Below are 24,044 nucleotides of genomic sequence, written 5' to 3'. Positions count from 1 at the left end.
TTGAACAACTTCTGACCACTAACGTTTGTATTTCCCATTCTCGAGGATTTTTTGTAATAGTGTTCCATTCTTGGATAAAAGATCAACAAGTTTCTTTTAACATACTAAGTATTTCTGCAGGTAGAAGTTATTAATTTCTTCTCTTGACTGCATCTAAGGGTCATAAAATTAATATCAACATAAATTGGTTCTTTAATTAGAGTTTATAGACAACTAAAATTGTTGAAGATCATAGCTACGTAATGTTACAGTTTTACTTGTACGTGTAAATGAATATCGAGGATGGCAGCTGAAAACAACAATGGACATTTTAGTTTCCTGCATTTAGGCATTTGGCTACATTTTAGTTTTCCTGCATTTAGGCATTTGTCTACATTTGGTAGTGGCGTCTTCAGGATTTTGCGGTGGGTGGGGAACAAAATTTGTACCATCAGTTGTAATAAATGGCCCTAAAAATTGCTTCTACTGGAAAATTTTTGAAATATTTATCACAACATTAATAGTTTCAACTTTTTATTTTCCAGTTAAACCTTGGCGGATTTGTACATTCTTCGTGTTATAACGTTACGTAGATTGATTTTGTTTTAGTTTTAAAATGAATTTTTGTCATGTTGTAATAGAATTTCAGAATTTAATGAACTGTTTTCATATTATAATACTTCCAGAGTTGCAGTATTCATGAGCCTTACTCTTAGTCATTGCTATATTTGTATTTTGTGTCTAAAGTTTGAGTCTACGAGTATACTTGTCCACGATCTCATACAAGTTCTATGATATGGTGTAATGTGGTTCATGACATGCATCACAATATTACTTGTTCTTCTTTGCCCACTAGAGACTTGAATTATTCTAGAATTATTGTTTGTTTTTTCATTTTTAAGGAATTAAAATCTTCACCACTCGGCAAAAACCCAGAAAGGATAAATGCAACGCAAAATAGTCTGCACAGCTAATAGAATGCTTCCTTTTACAGTAAAGTTGTGCGAATTCCGTAAGAGCTACATTAATGCCATGTGCTTCTTTTCAATTTCGAATGATGCATGAAAACTCTTATCTAAATTCAAATGTTGAGCACTTGGATGGCACAGCCAATTTATGGGGGCACGTTCCCCTTCCCAGGCCTTTAGCGACGCCACTGCATGTTAGAGATGAATAAGATTATTGAGTTATATTATCACTTAGGAAGGTGTTTAACAATTTGTCTAACTGACACACAAAGTTTGTGCAGGCAGTCTACTTGAATACAATGACTACTTAGTCAGCTGTACAATAGAAATATATATGAAGCAGAGTGTTTGTAATTTAGCCTTTGCATTAAAAATTCCTATTTCTTATAAAAGATCTGATTGCCTTTTAAATAATTGTAAAAGACAACCATAAAATTAATGTTCCTTCCAATAAAAAACATGTAAAACATAAGACATGTTAGCAATAAAAACAAAAATTTCATTCTAGTTGTGTAGAATGCAAATTGAGACTGTCAGGAACATTTAAAACAAATTAATTACACACTGTAAATATTGTGGTAAATTCTGGTTCTACCATTTTATAGTATTCTGTATGTAATCGACATGCAAATTTCATGTAAATGCCATAAAATGTACAATTTACTTTTGTGTTTCTTGCATGCATTTAAAGTTTCTTAAAACATGCCTAACACTAAAATGTTTTGGAAAATCTAGAAAATGACAAAAAGCTCAAAACATTTTTCTTACATTTACACCAACAAAACAGTACCACGTGTCTGTTTCTTACAAAATATTGGCTGTAGCATAGTCTTATTCAGAGACGGGCAAAACACCCCCAGAAGTATGACAGTTGGGCATTTGAGCTTAACTCCATGAGGTCGTTTGCATAGGCAATTAATGAAAAGCTAAAAAGACGTCTACTGAATTACGTTATATGGAAAGAGATGGAGCATAGAAAGGCTTAGAAATGAGGACGATAGCTCACCTGCAATCAACGTACACTTCCATGCACACAGATAATAAACATATCAATCGAGAAATCACTCTCAGATGTTGAACCATTGAGAAACAAAGTACTGCTTCAATCTATTTACACGTTTTTTAAAAGAAAGCAACCAATCACGCACCCTTTTTGGTGATGGAAATTGTAACAGCAAAATAAAGCTCACACTTCAATCCCAATGTGAAACCAGGTGTTTGTGTGGTTGCAAGCCATCAATGCAGTTATTCGACACGTGAGATTAGTAACAAGCGTTGGTTCAATTGACAAAACATAAATATCCCAATAACATCACCGCAAGCGAATTTATAACTAGATTCTCCATTGTTTTCTAAAAAGAAAATTGTGAAATTTCTCAAATATACATATTTACAAGTATGCAGTATAGTGTTATCAGTGCTTGTAAACCTTTACACAGAACCTTTGCTTCAAAGTTGTCGTCACGACAAAACTTTGATAATTATTCAATGGCAAAATGGCGTAAACAGGGTAAGAGGCATAATTTTTCATTTAAATAAGCAACTGTACCAAAATTTATAGTCTTACAAGACGCCTCCTAGCTTTTGTTTTAGAATAATATAATGATCATAGTATGACAGATATTAGCATAAACATGGTGGGCACTTATTTTGTTGCTTTGGTGGACAAGATATCTTGTTTACCATTGGTGACGTAGTGTTAAATGACAACCAACAGAATTTTCCCATAAACTTTACCCAAAGTTTACATTTTCTGAATTTCCATAATGTATGAATCATGAGTGTGAATGCACACACCAACCAAATTGAAAAGACACATGTAACTAGAATGATGACAATTTGGCAAAATCATCAATTTTGTGTCAATATTAATAAATTTTACGTTGACGTCAATCAAAATTTATCAAGAATAAGTAATTTCAGTTGATCATTACATACAATGAAAATGATGTTTTCTAGAGAATTTAATAAGAAGTAATAAAAATGTTGTTCTTCTTGAAGAAAGTCATGTCAGAAAAATTAAAATCATTCCACATTTATGATATGCATAACTGAAATTCTGTGACGTGTCATTATTTTGACACATCCTGTTGATTTTAAGACCTGTTGTATGAATAATATTTGAAATGAATTAACGGAATATTTGATTAATTACATCGTCTTGTAAGCGATGATGTAAATTCAGTGTTTTCCAACGTTAAATTATCTAAAATTTTGTGGTAATTGTTTAAAAAACAATATCAACAAATATTCATCAAAAATGCCTTTCAACAAAGACACAGAAACAACACAAAAATAGTGATCATGCAAATCTACAACTAATTGTTCCATAGATATCTAACGCAAAATTCATGAAATATAAAGATCTAGATAATAAACTTCATACTCTCTTTTGATGTAAATATTCTAGTCCTATATTGTATAAAATTTGTACACGTCTTGATAAAGCCATGTTAGAAAAGTAAAACTATTGCACAGAATGACATGCATATCTATCATTCTTTGACGTTTCTCATTAATTTGACTCAACACGTTAATTTTATAAGCTTTGCTGTATTAATATAATTTGAAATAAACGTTTAGAATAAATTGTGATATTGATGAGAAAAGTCGTATTTTCCAAGTGTAATGTATCCAAAATTTATCTGTGTTTAAAATCCCACCAAAATGAAGAAAATTTATCCATATAAAACATACGTGGCACTAATTTATAAGTTATATTTAACTACAATATTCGTCACATCAAACCAAAAGCAATTGATACATGGACACAAAACATTAAAACATTAAATCATACACCATTACATAAAGAGAGTAAACTTTAAAATCAACATACCTTAACAAACTCAGAAAGATTAAAAACGACGCAACCAACTACATGATGTGTTTGCTTTTTCTTAATAATAAAGAATTTGGAATGTTCAATAAATGCTTGATTTTAATCACCCGCTGTTTTTATTGTAAAATATTGAATTCTGGTCATACCCAATAGAATATGAAATGCAAATTTTTTATTTTAGCTATGACTGAAGTAAAAACAAAGACGTTTTGATTAGGAAGCTTTATGCAAATAAACCTTTCTGGTTACTATTATTTATTTCAATTATTGAACATCCTGACTTACATGCAAACTAACTGAAGTAAACATAAAGGAAAACGGAGCAGCCAGCCTTTTACAAAATAAGATAGCTCAAAAATTAAGATTTATAATTTAGGAAGTTCAGAAAATCGATAAACTACGGTGGCCGTATGTGCAATACACGAATGTGAATATATGAGCACACTAACTAAAAGTTGAAATGCATAAATAAATTTTTTCAGTTACAAAATTCAAAATATATTCTCGCATAAAGAAGTTTAAATGCACGAAGAGTGGAAAATACACAACTAAATATTTCACAATATACCAACTCCTTTTATATAAACATTAACATAAATACTTTATGCAAAATATTATTTCTCAATACACAACAAAATGTCGCATCTGTGAACATCAACGATCATAAGGGAACACTTTACGAATAGTCCTGTTACTGCTATTCATCCATAAAACGATTATAAAAACGAAGAAACTACTTAGATTAATTAGAGTTACAGCGTATAATGCAGCGATTTCGAGCGCATTTTATTTTGGAAAATGAATAGTCAAGGTCGCTGAAAATCCATCTTTGCAGAAAGTTATAGAGCGTTAAAAACAAGGCTGATTTTCCAAGATACTTTGTTTTTGTCTCAATACCATAGCATCAAAATTTCTTTGAGAACCTTGAAATACACAAAACTTCACTATCTTGGAGCCAAACAGAAAGACATTATTTATAGCAGATAATGTTAAAACTCGTATTTAGCAAAAGCTTGACGATTTCTGGCTGTTGTTCAGGCGGTTATCGTGCGGTTTGTCATACATTGCGAAGTGAAGGTGTGCAGGTTCAACGAGATGTCGTTAGAGTTATCCTAAAGGAACTTGATCCTCAAGGTGTAAAACAAAAGAAAGTCAAAACTCTTCGTCGTCAAAATTTATCACATCCAGGCTAAACCCCCTTTGGGTCAAAGCCTATAGATGGTATGCTAGCAGCCCCAGTGGCAAACAACAACACATGGCTTGGTGTCAGTGCGGAATAAAAGTTTTTTCTTGGTCAGTGAGTTCCACATCTGAAATCCTCAAACTTTTTGCAAAATTACCATCTGAAAACCGGGAAAGGATTAAGTAAGCAAAGTATTGCAACATTATCAGTAATAAATAAACACATATTACCTTCAATTGATTTTAAAATAAATGAAATTTGCCATAATGACTTCCTCAGATATCCTTCTTTGGTTGCCCTGAGGTGCAAGAGCAGGACTCAATTGCTCCAAAACTTCTTGCACTGATAGGTTACCATGTTTCTTCTTGCATATGTGATGGGCCATTCCTTTTTCTTTCTGATGAACTCTAATACCTATTATGATGAATTAGTGTCTCATATTTTATTTTATAATAAAATATTTTCTTATTCTTTATCTACAAACAATAAAACAATATAATGTTAAAATATCATACCCCATAATATGAAAGTCCTTCAATAAATTGATCCAACATGGACTTGCATTTGTATTTATGACAAGTATTTGGTTATCTCTTTGACCAGGGTGTCTTGTTGTTGCAGGGCAATGTTCAAGGCATACCATCTACGTCAAATTTCCATGAACATTCCTTCCACAAGTTGTCAAGTTCCATTTGGGATTTTGCTGAATTAACTAAGGTGGAAAATAAAGAAAGTGTTCAATGTGTTTGATAAACATTTAACTTTGATGGAATGAAATAGCTGATTAAAATGTCCTAATTCTTTGTCGATACATAATACATACCTCCTTTTAGAGATGTTCAGATGTTGCTTTATTTGGAACTTCATCGACAATGGAAATGGCTCATCAAACCCACCTGATATATTGACATACACCAGGGCCAAGGTTGTGGTAACTCTCTCCTCCCTGTACAATCTTAGTTGCCAACATCTTTCCAACCACAGCAAATGCACCACTTTACAATGCTGCCAGAAATTAGCTCTTATAACATGGCCTTCTGGTGTATCTAAATCAAAAATCTTGCTATCTAGTTAAGTTAATCATATGTTGAGTAATACAAAATATGCATAAAATTGCAAACAATGATGCATAAAATTTATGTTTAAATTTTGGCTATGGTAACTTTCAACAGTTATGTACAACATACGCACTGACAATTATATATGCCTGATGAATAAAATTGTAAAGCATTTCTTATGGCGCCTTATAAGGTGCCACTTTCTTTAGATATTGCACCAAAGGAGCAGATGAAAAAACTCACGACGGGGACCACCATTATCCCGATAGCATCCTGCTTCTCAAATGAAGCGAAAGTGACACCAGGGAAACTATACTTCTCCAGGAACTTTCCTTTCAAAATAAAGGTTTGCTGTATCCCACATGCTTAACCGGCTTACTACCACACTACAGGGTTCCCCATGAACAACTGCAGCTGAATGCTCTCTTATCAACCTAACTGCATGTTTCGTTCCAGGCCAACAGATTGATCATTCAGTGACACTATATCCTCAATACTTCCAGTTGTTGGATGCTTTCATTTATAGCTTTTGGACAGCCATGTTCTCATCTAAACCAACAGGCCTACAATACAAATTAGGTTGAAACAAAGTGAATACTGAAAACATTACAAACTCAAACTAACATAAAAAGGACAAGTACTCACTGAAATTAGCAACTTCAAACAGTGGAACGGAATGATTACATTCAGCTTTGTTCAGATTAATTGATGGTTCATCAACATTTTCACTGGATTTGCCAATTACATTATTTGATGATGGTACATTGAAGTCAATCCAGTCATCATCAGAATCACAGCCCATAGCTCTCTCTATCCTTTGAATCTGATTTTCCTCATCACTTAACCAATTTGTAATAGGTAGCATACTGGTCTCTTTCTTTTCAGTTGCTGGACAAAGATACAGAGTAATTCGGCTATAGCTTTTAGCAAGGCCTTCCTTGTATTTTCTCAAAGTGAACTTCTCACAGCAGCCAGGTATCTTTTTAGCTATTTTTCCATCAGGAAAAACCAATGCGTAACGGTCTCGGCTGAAGCTTCTGTCATAGTCTTCCCACTTCTTCACTGATCTTTCCCTTACTTCGTCATAGCTCATGTCTTTGGTCAACTTCACGGAAAGATTTGCCGTTGTACTTTCGCCTCACCATACTCGTATTCCATTAAACCAACGTTGATAATGACCTCATCTTTTGACTTGCTGCGTGTCCTTCTGCCTGTCGATTTCTTTTATTAGGTTTAAAATGGGACTGCCTCTCAATCTCTTTCGTTTTTAAAATCAGCGAACGTGGCTGCTATTGATGGCGTCCCATATTAATTGATTATTAGTACTGGAAGTAGAAGCTGACGATCTATCTCGGCGTTGGCACCCTTGTTTTTACTTTTTTTCGCCCACATGACGGGCAGTGAACAAAGCTGTCTTCTAATTTATACCACAAAAGCAACAATACATTTTGCGATTTTTGTGGCGTCTGAAAGGAGTTAGCATGCAAGTTTGTCGAATGAGAATACCACTCAATGGAGAGAGAATACTAGAGAATACGTGTGTGCTTTGGTTGTTGAAAGAAAGCCTAGTTGGGAACATGTGCCATTGTATTTTGTATTCAAAATATTTTAGTTGATCCTACATTTCACGCAAGTGAAAGATTTAGTAGTGTTTGACAGCTTTTTGTCGCGTATTATTCAATAATTAACACTTAATAAACCTTATTTACTTGTATCTAGTAGTTTGATTTGTGTTATGATTATTTGTTGAGTTATAATTTTTTACGCAATTACATATTTATTCGTGTATTGCATATACGGGCCACCATTATATTTCAACAGAGAAAACACTTTGAACATAAAAGTAAGTTTTATTACGATGAAAACACAACGAACGTCGTGTGAACGTAGACATGCGCCCACGATATAACTTTAAACATAGTTAATACTTCATATTTTGTAGTTAGGAACGATGATTGTAATTTACAACAGAAAATGAGACATCTGCTGAATTATGCTTGATAGTCAGTCAACAAACCATCAAAATAAACTGAAGCACCTTTCATGTTGATGGAAAAATGCTCAAGGTGAAGAATGCGACTTTGACCAAACATTTTTCAACGCTTGCATTTTACTCATTTTCCTTCAAATCGCAACAAACAACATAGCATTCCATAGCTAGAACCTAGAACTCTTTTTAAATATTTAAATTTACAGTTATGTATTCAGTTTTACACCTCAATAAAAGTTGAATTACCTTTTTGAAACACCTGTATCAAGAACTTAGATTTGAACCGTGGGGAATCCCCTTTGGATAAATCAACAAATGTATATTTTATTAAATAAATTGTATAATTTACGGAAAATAAAAAAATAAGAATCAAAGGAAGATATCAGAATTCAGCCCTTTAATAACACCATGACATCGTAGCGTAAAGCAAGTCTACCAGTGCTATGAAAATAAATATTTTGTTGTTCAATTACTTTTCGTTACTCACTACACTACATATGAGATGACAACAGTAAATAGACCCAGACACACATAATTAGAGTAAGCCCATTTTTCTTGGCTACATCACTACCTAAAACATACATAAAGATAAATTACATTGGCAGGTGGTCACCAATGCCAGATCTATCAAAACGCTTGTCAGCAAAAGTTTTTATTGTGTTTAGTCTTTACAGAAAGGAATGGATTTGTGGCTCCATTGCAAGGAACAAGATGCCTTGTTAGCCCTGGCTTGTATTGTTTTCTTTCTCCCTTTAGCTGATAGCAACAGTTGTACTCAATTTTATGTAGGTAAGGTTTAATTGGAGTGTTTGTTTGGTTCTTTTGTTAAATAAGAGAAAAATCTTAACATGTACATTAATTACATGTAAAATTTATAGTGCTTAGTAAGTTTTTTTAAAACGCCCAAACACTGGCTTTGCTGTGTAAATATACAAATTTCTTTTCACTGTGGTAAATGGTAAAATATAATTTGTATTTAAAAGTGTAAATGGAGAAAGTCAATAGTTTGGTTACTTGATTCATTTCTTTCTATTCACGGTTGGGGATTTACACCTTAATTGTTGTGACAATGTTCTTTTTCTTACATTTAAATGTAGTAAATCTCATTTAAATTTATATTTGATTTTCTTGGGATCAGAGATAACCAAAACATTTTGTATTGTGATTTTGTGGTAAAATCATTTATGTAGTTGGGAGAATCAGTTTCAAAGCAATGAAAGTATAAACTAAAGCAAAAAGCAAGACATGATTGTCACTTGCAATGAAAATGACTCATTACTGTCCATATCAGTAGTGAGACACCAGTAGAATAGACTCATTTACTGTTCTTATCAGTTGTAAAGACATGTAAAAAAATGTCTGGTCATGTCATTCACTCTGAACATGGATACATACTTTAAAGGAGGGTGTTGCCCTAGAAATGTATTCAAATATAAACTTTTATAGTTAGTACACAATTTCTCTAATGGAATTCAAATAACGTTTTGGAAAAAAAAAAGAAGTTCCTTGCAAAATGAAATACTAGTGTTTTGACACAATGTCAGGCTCTTCAAGATGCCCTGGAAATAAATGGCATAGCAGACTCTTTATTTTGGGTAGGAGGTACATATTCATATATTCATGTTCTGCCACATTAAGTTCCTTTGAAATCCATTGTTTCAACGGATTAAGACATGCATATATGAATTTGTGCCTCCCCCATTAACAAGTATCCTTCGACACTGCACAGGTTTTTATAAATTAGTAAATCTAGTAGTCAGGACAGTTAATGTGTCATTTCCTTCTGTCATTGCTATGGCAATGATATCCTGCTTTTCTTCGAGGTTATTTATAACTTTACTTTACATTGCCTTTATAGTTTGAACTATAAAAAATATATGAATCAATCATTAAATGATTAAATCCAATCATTAAATAAATATCCTCCAAAGTAAAAAACAAACATTATTCGATAATTAAGGTGTTAGTCCCCAAATCAAGTATGATTGAATCAAATAGCAATAACTGTATGTCCATTTCAAAAAACTACAATTCTCATAAATAAAAAGTATATTTTGTAAATTATATGAATGAATAGAAATAAATATAGAAAGACTGTATTCATACTTATATGCAAAGCAAATCTTGTCGGCTTTTCAGCATTTCAAAAGGGATGTTACATGATCATGGTTGCTGTAAGATCAGCATTTACTCTCATTATAGAAAATGACTCAACAATATTCATTTTAAGGAACTTCACAACTTCTGAATAGCTAGATATTGCAAACAAGACTCATAAATATACTTTGATAGTTCCATACAAGTTTCTTAATAAAAACTGTTCCAGTCAATAAATGACAGTTGAAAACATGAAAATACAAATGTTTGAATATTCTCAATAATATATTTATACCTTTTATAAATATACAACTGTTGTTATTTGAACCTTTGTTACAAGAAATCTACAAAAGAACTGTTTCTAATCAGCTTTAGTATAAAAAAGACATACCTAAAATAAAAAGAGAAATTGCTTTTCTTCTACATTGAAAATCAACTACAAATTCATTTCCTCTTCTTCTATCTCTTTGTACGTTTTCTCAAAGACATGAGTATTTTAGCTTCTAGCAAATAAAAGATAAATAGAAGTCCAAATGCTTCAGTTTCAATATCTAAAGTTTGTTTATAACCAAATAAAGATTGCTGTATATTACTGCTGTACATGATTAGGTCCAAATGCTTTTGTTTTAATTTTTACTGCTCGTTCACACAAATCTTTTGCTTTTTCGTACTCTCCCATATCATAGTAAACCGAACCCAGGTTGTTGTACGTTGCCGCAATACTAACATGGTCAGGTCCAATTGCTTTTGTTTGAATTTCTATCGTTCGTTCATAAAAATCTTTTGCTTTTTTCATACTCCCCATATCATTTGTAAACCAAACCCAGATTGTTGTACGTTGTCCGCAATATTAACATGGTCAGGTCCAAATGCTTTCGTTTGAATTTTCATCGCTCGTTCATAAAAATCTTTTTGCTTTTTCGTTTCTCTCCCATATTGTAGCAAACCAAACCCAGATTGTTGTACGTTGTCGCAGTGTTAACATGGTCAGGTCCAAATGTTTTTGTTTCAATTTGTATTGCTCGTTCATAAAAATCTTTTGCTTTTTCGTACTCTCCCATATCTTTGTGAACTGAACCCAGATTGTTGTACGTTGTCGCAATATTAACATGGTCAGTTCCAAATGCTTGTGTTTGAATTTTCATCGCTCGTTCAAAAAAATCTGTTGCTTTTTCATATTCTCCCATTTCACTGTAAACTGAACCCAGATTGTTGTACGTTGTCGCATTATTGACATGGTCAGGTCCAAATGATTTCGTTTCAATTTTTATCACTCGTTCATAAAAATCTTTTGCTTTTTCGTACTCTCCCATATTGTCGTAAACTAAACCCAGATTGTTGTACGTTGACGCAATATCAACATGGTGAGGTCCAAATGTTTTCGTTTGAATTTTCATCGCTCGTTCACAAAAATCTTTTGCTTTTCTGTACTCTCCATATTATAGTAATCCAAACCCAGATTGTTGTACGTTGTCGCAATATTAACATGGTCAGGAGTCCAAATGTTTTCGTTTGAATTTCTTTCGCTCGTTCACAAAATCTTTGCTTTTCGTACTCTCCCATATCACTGTAAACCAACCCAGATTGTTGTACGTTGACGCCAATATTAACATGGTTCAGGTCCCAAATACTTTCGTAATTTCTATCGCTTGTTCATAAAATCTTTTGCTTTTCGTACTCTCCATATGCTCGTAAATCAGACCGAGATTGTTGTACATTTTGCAATATTACATGTTCAGGGCAAATGCTTTCGTATGAATTTCATCGCTCGTTCATAAAATCTTTTGCTCTTTCGTACTCTCCATTTTACAATAAAAAAACCCAGATTGCTGTACGTTTCGCAATATTAACATGGTCAGGTTCAAATGTTTTCGTTTAATTTCCATCGCTCGCTCATAAAAATCTTTTGCTTTTCGTACTCTCCCATATCATCGTAAACTAAACCCAGATTGTTGTACGTTATCGCAATATTAACATGGTCAGGTCAAATGTTTTGTTTGAATTTTATCGCTCGTTCAGAAAACCTTTTGCTTTTTCGTACTCTCCATTTTATCAAAAGCAAACCCAGATTGTTGTACGTTATGCAATATCAACATGGTCAGGTCAAATGCTTTCGTTTCGATTACTATCGTTCGTTCACGAAAATCTTTTGGCTTTCGCACCCTCAATCTCTGTAAACCAAACCCAGATTGTTGTACGTTCTCGCAATATTAACATGGTCAGGTCAAGTGCTTTCGTTTCGATTTCTATCGCTCGTTCATAAAATCTTTTGCTTTTTAGTACTCTCCATATTACTGTAAACCAAACCCAGGTGTTGTACGTTCTCGCAATATTATGAACATGGTCGGAGTCCAAATGCTTTTGTTCGATTTCTATCACCCGTTCATAAAATCTTTTGCTTTTCGCACTCTCCCATTTTACAGTAAAACGAACCCAGATTGTTGGCAGCGTTGGCTTTTAATATTAACATGGTCAGGTCCAAAATGTTTTCGTTGTAATTTTTGTCGCTCGTTCATAAAATCTTTGCTTTTTCATACTCTCCCCATATCTGTATTAACCAAGCCCAGATTGGCCCATTGTTGCAATATTGTAACATGGTCAAATCAAATACTTTCGTTTGAATTTCTATTATAAACTCGAGAAAATCTTTGCTTTTTCATATTCTCCATTCTTGAAAAGCAAAGGAACTCAGCTCGTTGTACGAATATGAAACATCAATACCAATAAACACCCTAACACTTTAGTTTGAATTTCTGTTATTTCATAAAAATTACTTTTAGTTGCAAGTTTATAGTTGCAAAATCTTTCGAAACATCTACAAAATATTTTGCAAATTTCCAATTTCTTTCATCAAAGTTTTGTTTGATGATTTTACATCGATCCAACTTATTTAGAAATGTTGAAATGATGAATTTGTTATGAATTTAATTAGATGTGGAATTATTTTGATTTCATCTTCTCTGTCTGCAAAATGATTTAGTGCCCAAGCAACTTGACAGGCAAGATCAGCTGCAGATTTTTTAGAATTGTTTTCGTTTTGTTTACAGCCAAAGGTCTGCGACGAATAATTTATGATGGCTTCGTGTACAACGCTGTGCAGGCGGATGTCGTTGTTTTCCGTTTGAAGGAATAAAGAACAATGCTTTAATTGAAGACAGATATCTTCTGCAGATTTTGTGGATCAATGCTTTTAATAAATTGTATTATAACATCTTGTGGTAAGGGATCGAAAGATATTATTGAGAAAAGTTTAAAACATGTTCCAACAAGATGGATTCTTCAGCATTTTTTTACTGCTAACATAACAGTTTTCATTCCTAAGTAAGATGTGTTTATTTTTGAAAATTGCCATCCATGTTCTGTCGCTCTCCTTCATTCAACTTATCAAAATATTGCTCCCACGTGAATGTCGGATTTACACTTTTACACTACCTACGTAGGAAGCAGCATTTGCCAGGAACAACGGTTGACGATCTAATTTGTCTGATAAATCCTTTAAAATTTTTCATCTTTATTATGAATATCAGAAAAGACAGATAGAAGTTGTCGACATTCTTCATTGTTCATACCATGACTAACTGAAATGTGTTTATTTAGATTTCCATCTGGTGGTATAGCATCTGTATTTTGGACAGTTACTATAATTTGACCATTTTTCCAGCTATGATCACCAACTTGAGGTAATAATGGATAAATTTTATGAAGTTCAACCACGTTATCTACAACAATCCACCATGTTTGCCAAGATTTCAGTTGTTGTGTCAGCAATAATTGAAAATCTTTAATTTTGTCTTCGCTGCTTTTGCTTCTTTCAGAATATTTTCAATGACAGTTTTATCATTGTTAAATCGTTGACAAAGTTCAGCATAAGTTTTCAAAGAGAGTCGATATCTTTTCCTTCGAGTGTCATCACAAATGTCGTTTCTTTTCCCAGTCAAACGAGTTATACATTTCTTCACAAATTTGTCTAGCTAATTGAGATTTACCACTGCCAGGATTACCAGAAATATAGTAATATGTTAGTTCATTATTGTTAGTACTGCGCAAGTTATTGAGATCTGCTGTGATTTGATTAAGTAACTCTGTACGTTTAACCACATCGTGATTTGATTTGCAAGGAAGTACTTGAAAAGAATAAAATGTTTCGTTGACTTTTTATTTTTTAATTTCAGTGAATGAAAATCCTAGATCTTGAAATGACTTTTCAATATCACAAACCATTGTGTGAAATTCGAATCAGATACTTTTATCTTTATTATGAGCGTTTTGTTTCTTACATTACGAAGTTCATTCACAGCAGCTCTAACTTTTGGATCAATTTTTGTTCCAATTGAGTTGGAATACAATATTGCTGCAAATAGTGTCGTACAATCCCACTTACTGGTGTCACCATCTTTGAAATTTTGACAGAATATGTTTGTCATGAGGTTTCTTTTGTTTTTCAATTTTGAACAACTTCTGACCACTAACGTTTGTATTTTCCCATTCTCCGTGGGATTTTTTGTAATTAATGTTCCACTCTTGGATAAATAAACCAACAAGTTTCTTTGTAACATCTGTAAGTATTTTCTGCAGGTAGAAGTTATTAATTTCTTCTCTTGACTGCATCTAGGGGTCATAAAATTATTAATATCAACAGAAATTGGTTCTTTAATTAGAGTTTATAGACAACTAAAATTGTTGAAGATCAAACATAGCTACGTAATGTTACAGTTTTACTTGTACGTGTAAATGAATATCGAGGATGGCAGCTGAAAACAACGCAATTGGACATTTTAGTTTTCCTGCATTTAGACATTTTGCTACATTTTGGTAGTGGCGTCAACAGGATTTTGCGAGTGGGGGAGGGGGGAACTTGTACCACGTCAGTCGCTAGCGAAATGGCCTTAAAAATTGCTTCTGCACTGGGAGATTTCTGAAATACTTATCAAAACATGAATAGTTTCAATTTTTTAACTTCCCAGTTTAACCTTGGAGGATTTGTACATTCTTCGTGTTATAACGTTACGTAGATTGATTATTGATTTTAATAAAATGTTTTCATAATATAATACTCCCAGAATTGCAGTATTTTCATGAGTCTTACTCTTAGTCATTACTATATTTGTATTTTTGTGTCTACAAGTTTGAGTCTACGAGTATCCTTGTCCACGATCTCATACAAGTTCTTTGATATGGTGTAATGTCGTTCATGATAAGCATCACAATATTACTTGTTCTTCCTTACCCACTAGAGACTTGAATTATTGTACAAGTATTGTTTTGTTTTGTTTATTTTTAAGAAATTAAAATCTTCACCACTTGCCTAACAACTCAGAAAGGGTAAATACAACGCAAACTAGTCTGCACAGCTAATAGAATGCTTCCCTTTACAGTAAAGTTGTGCGAATTTCGTAAGAGCTACATTAATGCCATGTGCTTCTTTTTCAATTTCGAATGATGCATATGAAGACTCTTATCTAAAATTCTAATGGGGAGCACTTGGGGGCACGTATCCCCTCCCCAGGCCGCACTTTAGCGACGCCACTGCATGTTGGAATAAAGATGGAGGTACTGAGTTTTATTATCACTTAGGAAGGTTTTTATCAACTTGTCTGACACACAAAGTTTATGCAGGCAGTCTACTTGAATACAATGACTACTTAGTCAGCAGTACAATAGAAATATATATGAAGCAGAGTGTTCTGTAATTTAGCCTTTGCATTAAAAAAATTCCTATTTTTTTTAAAAGATCTAATTGCCTTCTAGAATTAACTGTAAAGACAACCATGAGAAATTTTTCAAGTATTCTTCCTTTTCAATAAAAAAAATTATGTAAAATATAGGACATGTCATGCAAGTCATGTTTTATAGAAAAAAAAAAACAAAAAATTCATTCTAGTTTTGTAGAATGCAGATTTAGACTGTGTCCAGGCGAACATTTAAAAAACAAATTAATTAAACACTGTAAAATATTGTGGTAAATTTTGGTATTACCATTTTATAGTATTCTGTATGTAATCGACATGCAAATTTCATACAAATGCCTTAAAATGTACAATTTACTTATTGCAGTTTTTGCATGGATTTAAAGTTTCTTAAAACATGCCTAACGCTATATTGTGGAAAATCTAGAAAATGACAAAAAAGCTTAAAAAATTTGTCTGAAATTTTGTTAAGTCATGCTAATAAACCACAGAAACATGTTAAGAAGATAGTATGTGCGTAGTTTGGTTTACCAATGTATCCGTTCCCACACGGCTAACAGCCAAGGAACAGTTATTGACGTTAGTTAAATTTCATTATGCACCATATATAGCTTAAATGGAGGAAATATTCCAACCAATAATAATATTTGTTATTTGTAATAAAGATTATAAATACTGCTCTGTAAAATAATAAAAATCAGTTCAATCATTAAGTTCACTAGTGGTTGTTACTGAAGGTATAGAGTATATTACAAAAAGAGATATGGCGAGTAGCTCGAACTCAACAGACTATGGGCCCAGGAGAGGTTTGCTTTTCTATGGAAGCGAAATTAAATGCAAGTTATGGGAAGTAAAATTCTTAGGCTATATGCGACTTCAAAAACTGTACGACGTATTTATCGAATCAACAAGTGAGAGAGAAGAACCAGCAGCTTCAAAACTGGCTGACGCTTTTGCAGAGTTGGTCCAATGTCTGGTCGCCAGAAGTTTGTCTCTTGTGATTCGGGAGGTGAAAGACAATAGACGAAGAGCTTTAGAAATCCTCAGACATCACTATCAAGGCAGAGGAAAACCTTGCATCATCGCTCTTTACACGGAACTCACTTAATTCGGTGAAGAAAAATGACGACGAGACTGTCACAGATTATATATTGCGAGCGGAACGATCGGCAACAGTCTTAAGAGAAGCCAAGGAGATAATAAGTGATGCACTACTCATTGCAATGGTTTTAAAGGGTCTGTCAAGCACGTACGACGTCTTTGCTACCGTAACAGTTCAAAGGGAAAGACAAATGACATTTACGGAATTTAAGAACTCGTTAGGAAGTCATGAAGAAAATATTAAATCATTGTCACCAAAAACTGAGGTAGGTGACAACGTTATGTATGTGAAACCAAAATTTGACGGAAATTGTTTCAAATGTGGAAGAAAGAGAAACAAAAGCTCACAATGCCAAGTGAAGGGAAACAAATGGGATCCATATGCAAGACCAATACCCACGACACGAAAGATTGCCGAAAGAAAAAAAACGTCCAAGTCAGCTAAAGACGAGCAGCGCTGTGACAGTGAACGGCAACACTCCTTTTTATTCGTGTCAAAGGATGAAGAAGAGAACGCTGAAGCAGACGTGAATGATAAGAATCAAGCAAATTTAACTATACTGGTGGACAAAGGAGCTACATGCCATATTATTAACGATTAGTCAAAATTTATAGATTTTGATAGTAAATTTGATAGTAAAGCGCATTAAAGTAAATGGTTTGAACCCGGGAGTATCGTTATATGTTTGTAAATGATGATCGTCCAGGTTAATAAAGTCCTGAGAAGGACTGTTTTTGTTGTTGTTGACTGACGTTTCGACAACCTTAGCGGTAGTCATCTTCAGAGTCAAATGAGGAGTAAACGTCAGGTTAGCCGTATTTGTTGTCTGGTTCTTACGTCATTGTATTGTGTGTACAGGAAATGTGCAGGAAATGTGTATTGTCATTGTGGATTAGTGTGAAGTGAAATATTTTATTTTTAGTTGTGATGTGTGATTTAGGTGTGACGTTTTAGTTGTAATGTGTGGGTGTCAATTGTGTATTGTCATTGTGAATTAGTTTGAAGTGTAATGTTTTTAGTTGATCGTTTGTTTGTATTGTGAATAAGTCGTTTGTAAGGTGCCGGTAATTGCTGTGATCTGTTCAGGGTTTGTTCCAAGTTGGTATACCAACTTTCTAATGTAAGCCGTTGTCTATAGTCAGTACTGTAAGTGATGCACTTTGCCGAGTCCCAGTCAATGTTGTGCTTTGTGATTCGGTGATGTTCGGCAATGTGATTAGTTTTGTCTTGTTTCTTAGTAGCTCGTTTGTGCTCAGTAAGTCTTATGTTTAAGTTCCTGCCAGTTTCCCCGATATAGGAGGCGTGGCAGTCGGAGCAATTTTTTTTTGTAAACTGCACCTTGTCGTTCGTTGGGTTGTTCTTTGTCCTTTATGTTCGTTAGTACTTGTCGTAACGTTGTGATTGGTTTATGTGCGACACGTATGTTGTATGGTCGTAAGATACGCAAGATAGTCTCAGACGTACCTTTGATGTAAGGTATCGTTGCTGTTGATACTGAGTTGTTCGTTTCGTTAGGTTCGTTGGGTTCGTTGGGTTTGTAAGTGTTGCGTTTGATAAAGTCAGAGTTATAGTTGTTTTGTTTTGTAGAGCGTCCGGTGAATCATATGATTTGTGCGTCTTGTTAATGTTCTGATTGTGGTGGCTTTTGTGTGATGTAGGGTTGTAAGATAGTTGGTCTAGTAGTCGGTCAGTATGTGTTGTTGCGATAAACTGTTGTTCCTAGTTTTGATTGTCATGTTTACCAAACAGTCGAAAGGAAGAGTTCCGTTTTCTTCGACATCTTTGGTAAATTGTATGTGGCTGTTCTGTTTGTTGATGTGAGTATGAAAGTCATTAATGTCGTCTGCATGTAGTGCTGTGATTGTGTCATCTACGTAGCAAAACCAAAAAGGTAGTGCATGACTTACAAACATTACAAAATAAACTGCTCCGACTGCCACGCCTCCTATATCGGGGAAACTGGCAGGAATTTAAACATAAGACTTACTGAGCACAAACGAGGCTACTGAAACAAGACAAAACTAATCACATTGCTTAGACATCACCGAATCACAAAGCACAACAGCATTGACTGGGACTCGGCAAAGTGCATCACTTACAGTACTGACTATAGACAACAGCTTACATTAAGTTGGTATACCAACTTGAACAAACCCTGAACAGATCACAGCAATTACGTACCTTACGAGCGACTTATTCACAATACAAACAAACGATCATAAAACATTACACTTCAAACTAATTCACAATGACAATACACAATTGAAAGCACCCACACTACAACTAAAACGTCACACCTAAATCACACATCACAACTAAAATAAATATTTCACTTCAACTAATCACAATGACAATACACATTTCCTGTACACACACAATGACGTAAGAACCGAACCAACAAATGCAGCTAACTGACGTTTACTCCTCGAAGACTCTGAATGACTACCGCTAAGGTTGTCGAAACGTCAGTCAACAACAACAAAAACAGTCCTTCTCAGGACTTTATTAACCTGGACGATCATCATTTACAAACATATAGTAAAGCGCATGTTATTGAATTAGCAGATGGCAGTAAAGCCAACGTAGTAGTCGGTAAAGGTACAGCTAAAGTCAAATTAGTTGACTTGCATGTAAAATCATGAGATGCTTATTAAGTAATGTCTATATGTCCATACGTCAAAATATATTCTCAGTAAATGCTGCCGTAGAAAAGGGGACAAAAGTCAAATTAGATAAACACGATAAGCATGTACAGCGCCCTGATGGCACAACGTTTGGAATAAGACAAAAAGGCAAACTTTACTATATAAATAGCATATCATCTTCGAATAAAAATGCATGTTCTCTTTACTAGTGGCACAAGGTTCTAGGTCACTGCAACTACAAGCATGTTAGCAAACTATAGAAGGTTGTTAAGGCAATGAAAATCACAGACTTGAGGGAAGTTGAGTGTGAGGTTCGTACGCAAGGTAAAAACTGTCAGGTGAAAAGTAAGCTGGAAGATAAAAAGCCGAGAGTTTCTCTTGAGTTTATTCACACGGACCTTGCAGGTCCTATTGATCCGGAAGGAAGAGAAGGGTTTAGATATGCATTGTCGTTTGTGGATGATTATTCAGGATTGAATATGGTCTATTTTCTTAAGCATAAAAGCGATACACCACAAGCATTAAAACAGTTTTTAGCAGATGTTGCACCTTACGGAAATGTGAAGCGCATAAGAAGTGATAACGGCACTGAGTTTACAAGCGAGAAATTCAAATCGATTCTTAGGGAAAACAAAATTAGGCATGAAACTAGTGCACCATATTTGCCACACCAGAACGGCACAGTTAAGAGATCGTGGTTTACTTTATTTAACATGGCTAGGTGTCTATTGCTAGAAGCGGAACTACCAAAATCCATGTGGACATATGCCGTCATGGCATCTGCTTATATTAGGAGTCGTTGTTTTAATTCGAGGTTGAACAAAACTCTGTTCGAAGCGTTTACAGGCTCACAACCAGACTTGGACAAAATGCACGTTTTTGGTTGTGTTTGTTATGGTTATTCACAAAATTCAAAAAAGTTAGACCCTAGAAGTAAACAAGGTATTTTCGAAGGGTGTGATTAAAATAGTCCAGCATATCTACTATACTACCCTGACATCAACAAGGTAGAGCGTGTAAAATGCGTTAAGTTCTTTAGGGGGGTAGCACGAAAGCGTTAATTGACAACGATACGTTTGAACTTGTTCCACCCCCAACAAATAGAGACATAGTGAGGGGAAAATGGGTATAAACCGTACAAGTAGGGCAGCATTTCGTAAAATAGTAGCGAGAGACTTGCCGAGCGAAATCGAATTCTTGTAATATTAAATGCGCATTAGCAATAGTGCTTTTACGAAATCGTGTAATAAAAATTAATGTAACATAAAGTTTTGATTAGAGCCATAGAAATAGACCAAAAAAATTGTAAAATTGAATTTATTGTAACGTTTCGTCTTTACTCAAGACATCTTCAGACAAATAATAAATAGGATGTTAAGACAAGATATTATATTTACAAGAAGGTGTTAAATTACTACTAAAGCAGGCGGAGTCAAATGGATTATATGATAAGGAAGATAGGATTGTAGTTATTGATTAGAAGGCTTTCATGAATGGACAGTTCATAAGAATCGTTAGAAGAAAAGATTATTTTAAAGTCGTCGAAGTTGGGGGTGTGTTAATTTGAGCAAAGATGCTTGATAACGCAGGGTGGGAAACTTGGTTGCCTGTAAGGGGGGATATTCCCAAGCGCTCCGAAAATCTGGTGTGTAGATGACGTGTGGTTTGACCCACATACGAGGCGTTGTAGCTTCGACACTTGAATAAGTAGACTAAACCAGATCTCAGAGATTTGGAAGGAAGGGATACGTTGGGAAGGGCGGAAAACAAATTTAATAGATACATGTGGGAAGGCTGCCTTTAAGGCTGAATTTGTTTTACGAATTTGAAGGGTATATGCCGGTGAAAGGAAGACAAAAATAGATTGGGCATTTGTGAGCAGTTAAAGACCTTTCAGGTGGTTTGGGGGCAAGGTGTTAAAGGAAGCGACGTGTGGTGCGGTCACTTATACATGAAGGAAAACGAGGTTTTGGCGAGTGACTTTCTGGTAAATTCAAGTTATTGTATGAAAAGTTTCGTAAATGTCAAACAAAAGGTTTAAAGATGTGGTGACCACACGTCATCTACACACCAGATTTTCGGAGCACTTGGGAATAATATCCCCTTACAGGCAACCAAGTTTCTCACCCTGGAATTATCAAGCATCTTTGTACTCACATTAACGCAACTGGAAACATCCGCAACAGACGACTTTAAAATAATCTCCTCTTCTAACGATTCTTACGAACTCTTCATTCATAGAGAATATCCCTAATCAATAATCTACAAGCAACTACTTAACAGAAATTACCAAGGAAACTCCATTCAACTTAACCTTTTTTATTTTTCTCTTTCATTTGCCCTGCTTTTATATCATATAATCCATTTGACACCGCCTCCTTTAGTAGTAATTTAACACCTAGTAATTTAACATCGTAAGACGATACATAAGTTTTTATATCGCCCCAGTACTTGTGCGTGCAAGCGATAATCAACCCATGGTTGCTAATTCCGTCTTTCGTAAAAGAAAATGAGAATTTTTGACAGATAACTAAAGTAGAGTTTTTTCTTGGAAGGCGTATTAAGGTTTTTACGAATGGGCGCAAGGACTGGAAGAGTGCAAAAGTCAAATATGACCGAATATATGTTGCCCATTACAATAATACTAGAAAGAAGCTTTTCACACTGCGATAATACATTGTTGAAAGCAAGCATGCGTCAATGTTGAAGATATATTATGTTTGCTGGCGGATTATTCATTTAAAACATAGTTTGTATCTATGTTTGCTTTCATTTTAAAATCACGGGCTTTAGGCCCTGTTCACACGATACCGGATTCGTTGAATACCGGATTACTTTCGTGCCAGGATGGTGGTTTCACTGGCTACGCTGCTATCTGATACGCTTTGTATCGTTTTTCCGGAGCAGCAGTTCCCGGCAAAGTGTAGGCTGGAACGAATACGAATAATGGCATTTAGCAGTTCTAAGCTCATCCTATTGCGTTGTTTGGTCTTCACTGATGTCACCAAGGAAAAGGTTCTTTCAACCACTGCATTGCTTACAGGATTTGTCAGGCAGCTTAAGGCGTAAGTTGCCAATTCCTTGAATGGTTTGACCCCAAGAGAAGTTTGGAACTGAACTATCTTTGACCAAAATGCAACTGCTGTATCAGGTATGATGCCGTTAAAAATTTGTTCCTCTTTCCAATTTCGGTGGACGATCTTCCTGTACTGCTCCTCAATTGCATAATCTTGATCCTTTCGTAGATTAGGAAGCGGCAGTTGCTCAAAATCGGCTCTCGTTGTTACATCAAGAACTTTGCTTGGATGCAGGGCGCTTAAACCTTTAAAGATATTGCGGACAGCTGGTAAACGTTTCTCTACTTGATTTACAGCTTCCACAAGAAATTCGAGACACCTATTTTTCACTTCAGAAACTTCAGCTTCAGCACGTCGTTTGTCTTGTTGGGAAGAAATGTATTTCTTTGCTTCTGACAAGAACTTTCTACCAAAGTCAACTTCATAAATGGCTAGATATTTTCCTTGGTGGTCGAAAACTCTACCATATAAACTTTTATGGTGTACATTTAGTTCCGTGAACATTTCTTCTGGATCACCATCAGTTGCCTGGAAGAAGGCATTCACCCTGTCGAATTCTATGACCAGAGGAGAAACGAAATGGAAATAAAGATATAGGACTGGATCATTGAGCATGTCCAGAAGAATAGCCTTGAATCGTGCTGCCTGCGTCGTCTCTGGTTGTGCTGTTGGGAAGTAAGCTTGCGGCTCAAACCAATTTGTGAGAATGCGAAATATAACTTTTCCTCTCACAAGCCACCTCGTAGTTGAGTACTTCTCAAACGGTGCATCTTGCACATCATCTGGATTCATCACTTCGTAGAGCGTCTTGTATGCTTCTCTTCTAATAGCGCTCTTTGAAAACCATTTCGGAATTTTTGCCAGAAGAAATCCTACACTCGACGGAAGTTTCTCAAATGCATGCTGAACACAAAGGGACAACGAATGGCAAATACACGTCATCTTGATGCAATGAGGAGCGACAGCAGCTATTCTTGTCCACAGCGAATTGTGTTCCCCAACCATCACTGAAGCACCGTCACTAGCATAGCCAACACAATTCACTAAATCAAGTTTAATTGTGGCAAGGCAATCTTTGATTGCATTAAAAAGATCATCTGCTGAAGTGTGGACAACAGGAACCAGGTCAACAAACGCTGTAACGATCTTATTTTCAACTTCGCTGAAATACCTTACGATAATGCAGACCTGCTTCGATGTGGAAATATCAACTTCTTCTGCAACTTTTGAGACACGTACGACTTGGATGGGCCTTGTAGTAGTAGATACTTTAATGTGTTTGATGTGTTTATCAGTTTTTTCGTGTTTGGTTAAGTTTGCTTGTTTGGGTCTGATTGTGGCACGGCACAATTTACAAAAAGCATCTTCACTTCCGTCTGAAGCTTTTGTGAGCCAGCTAAATTTACTTTCCCAAGACTT

This window comes from Xenia sp. Carnegie-2017, unplaced genomic scaffold, assembly GCF_021976095.1.
Source record: "Xenia sp. Carnegie-2017 unplaced genomic scaffold, XeniaSp_v1 HiC_scaffold_6, whole genome shotgun sequence".
Classification (NCBI taxonomy): Eukaryota; Metazoa; Cnidaria; class Anthozoa; order Malacalcyonacea; family Xeniidae; genus Xenia; species Xenia sp. Carnegie-2017.
Note: the sequence above shows the minus strand (reverse complement) of the source record.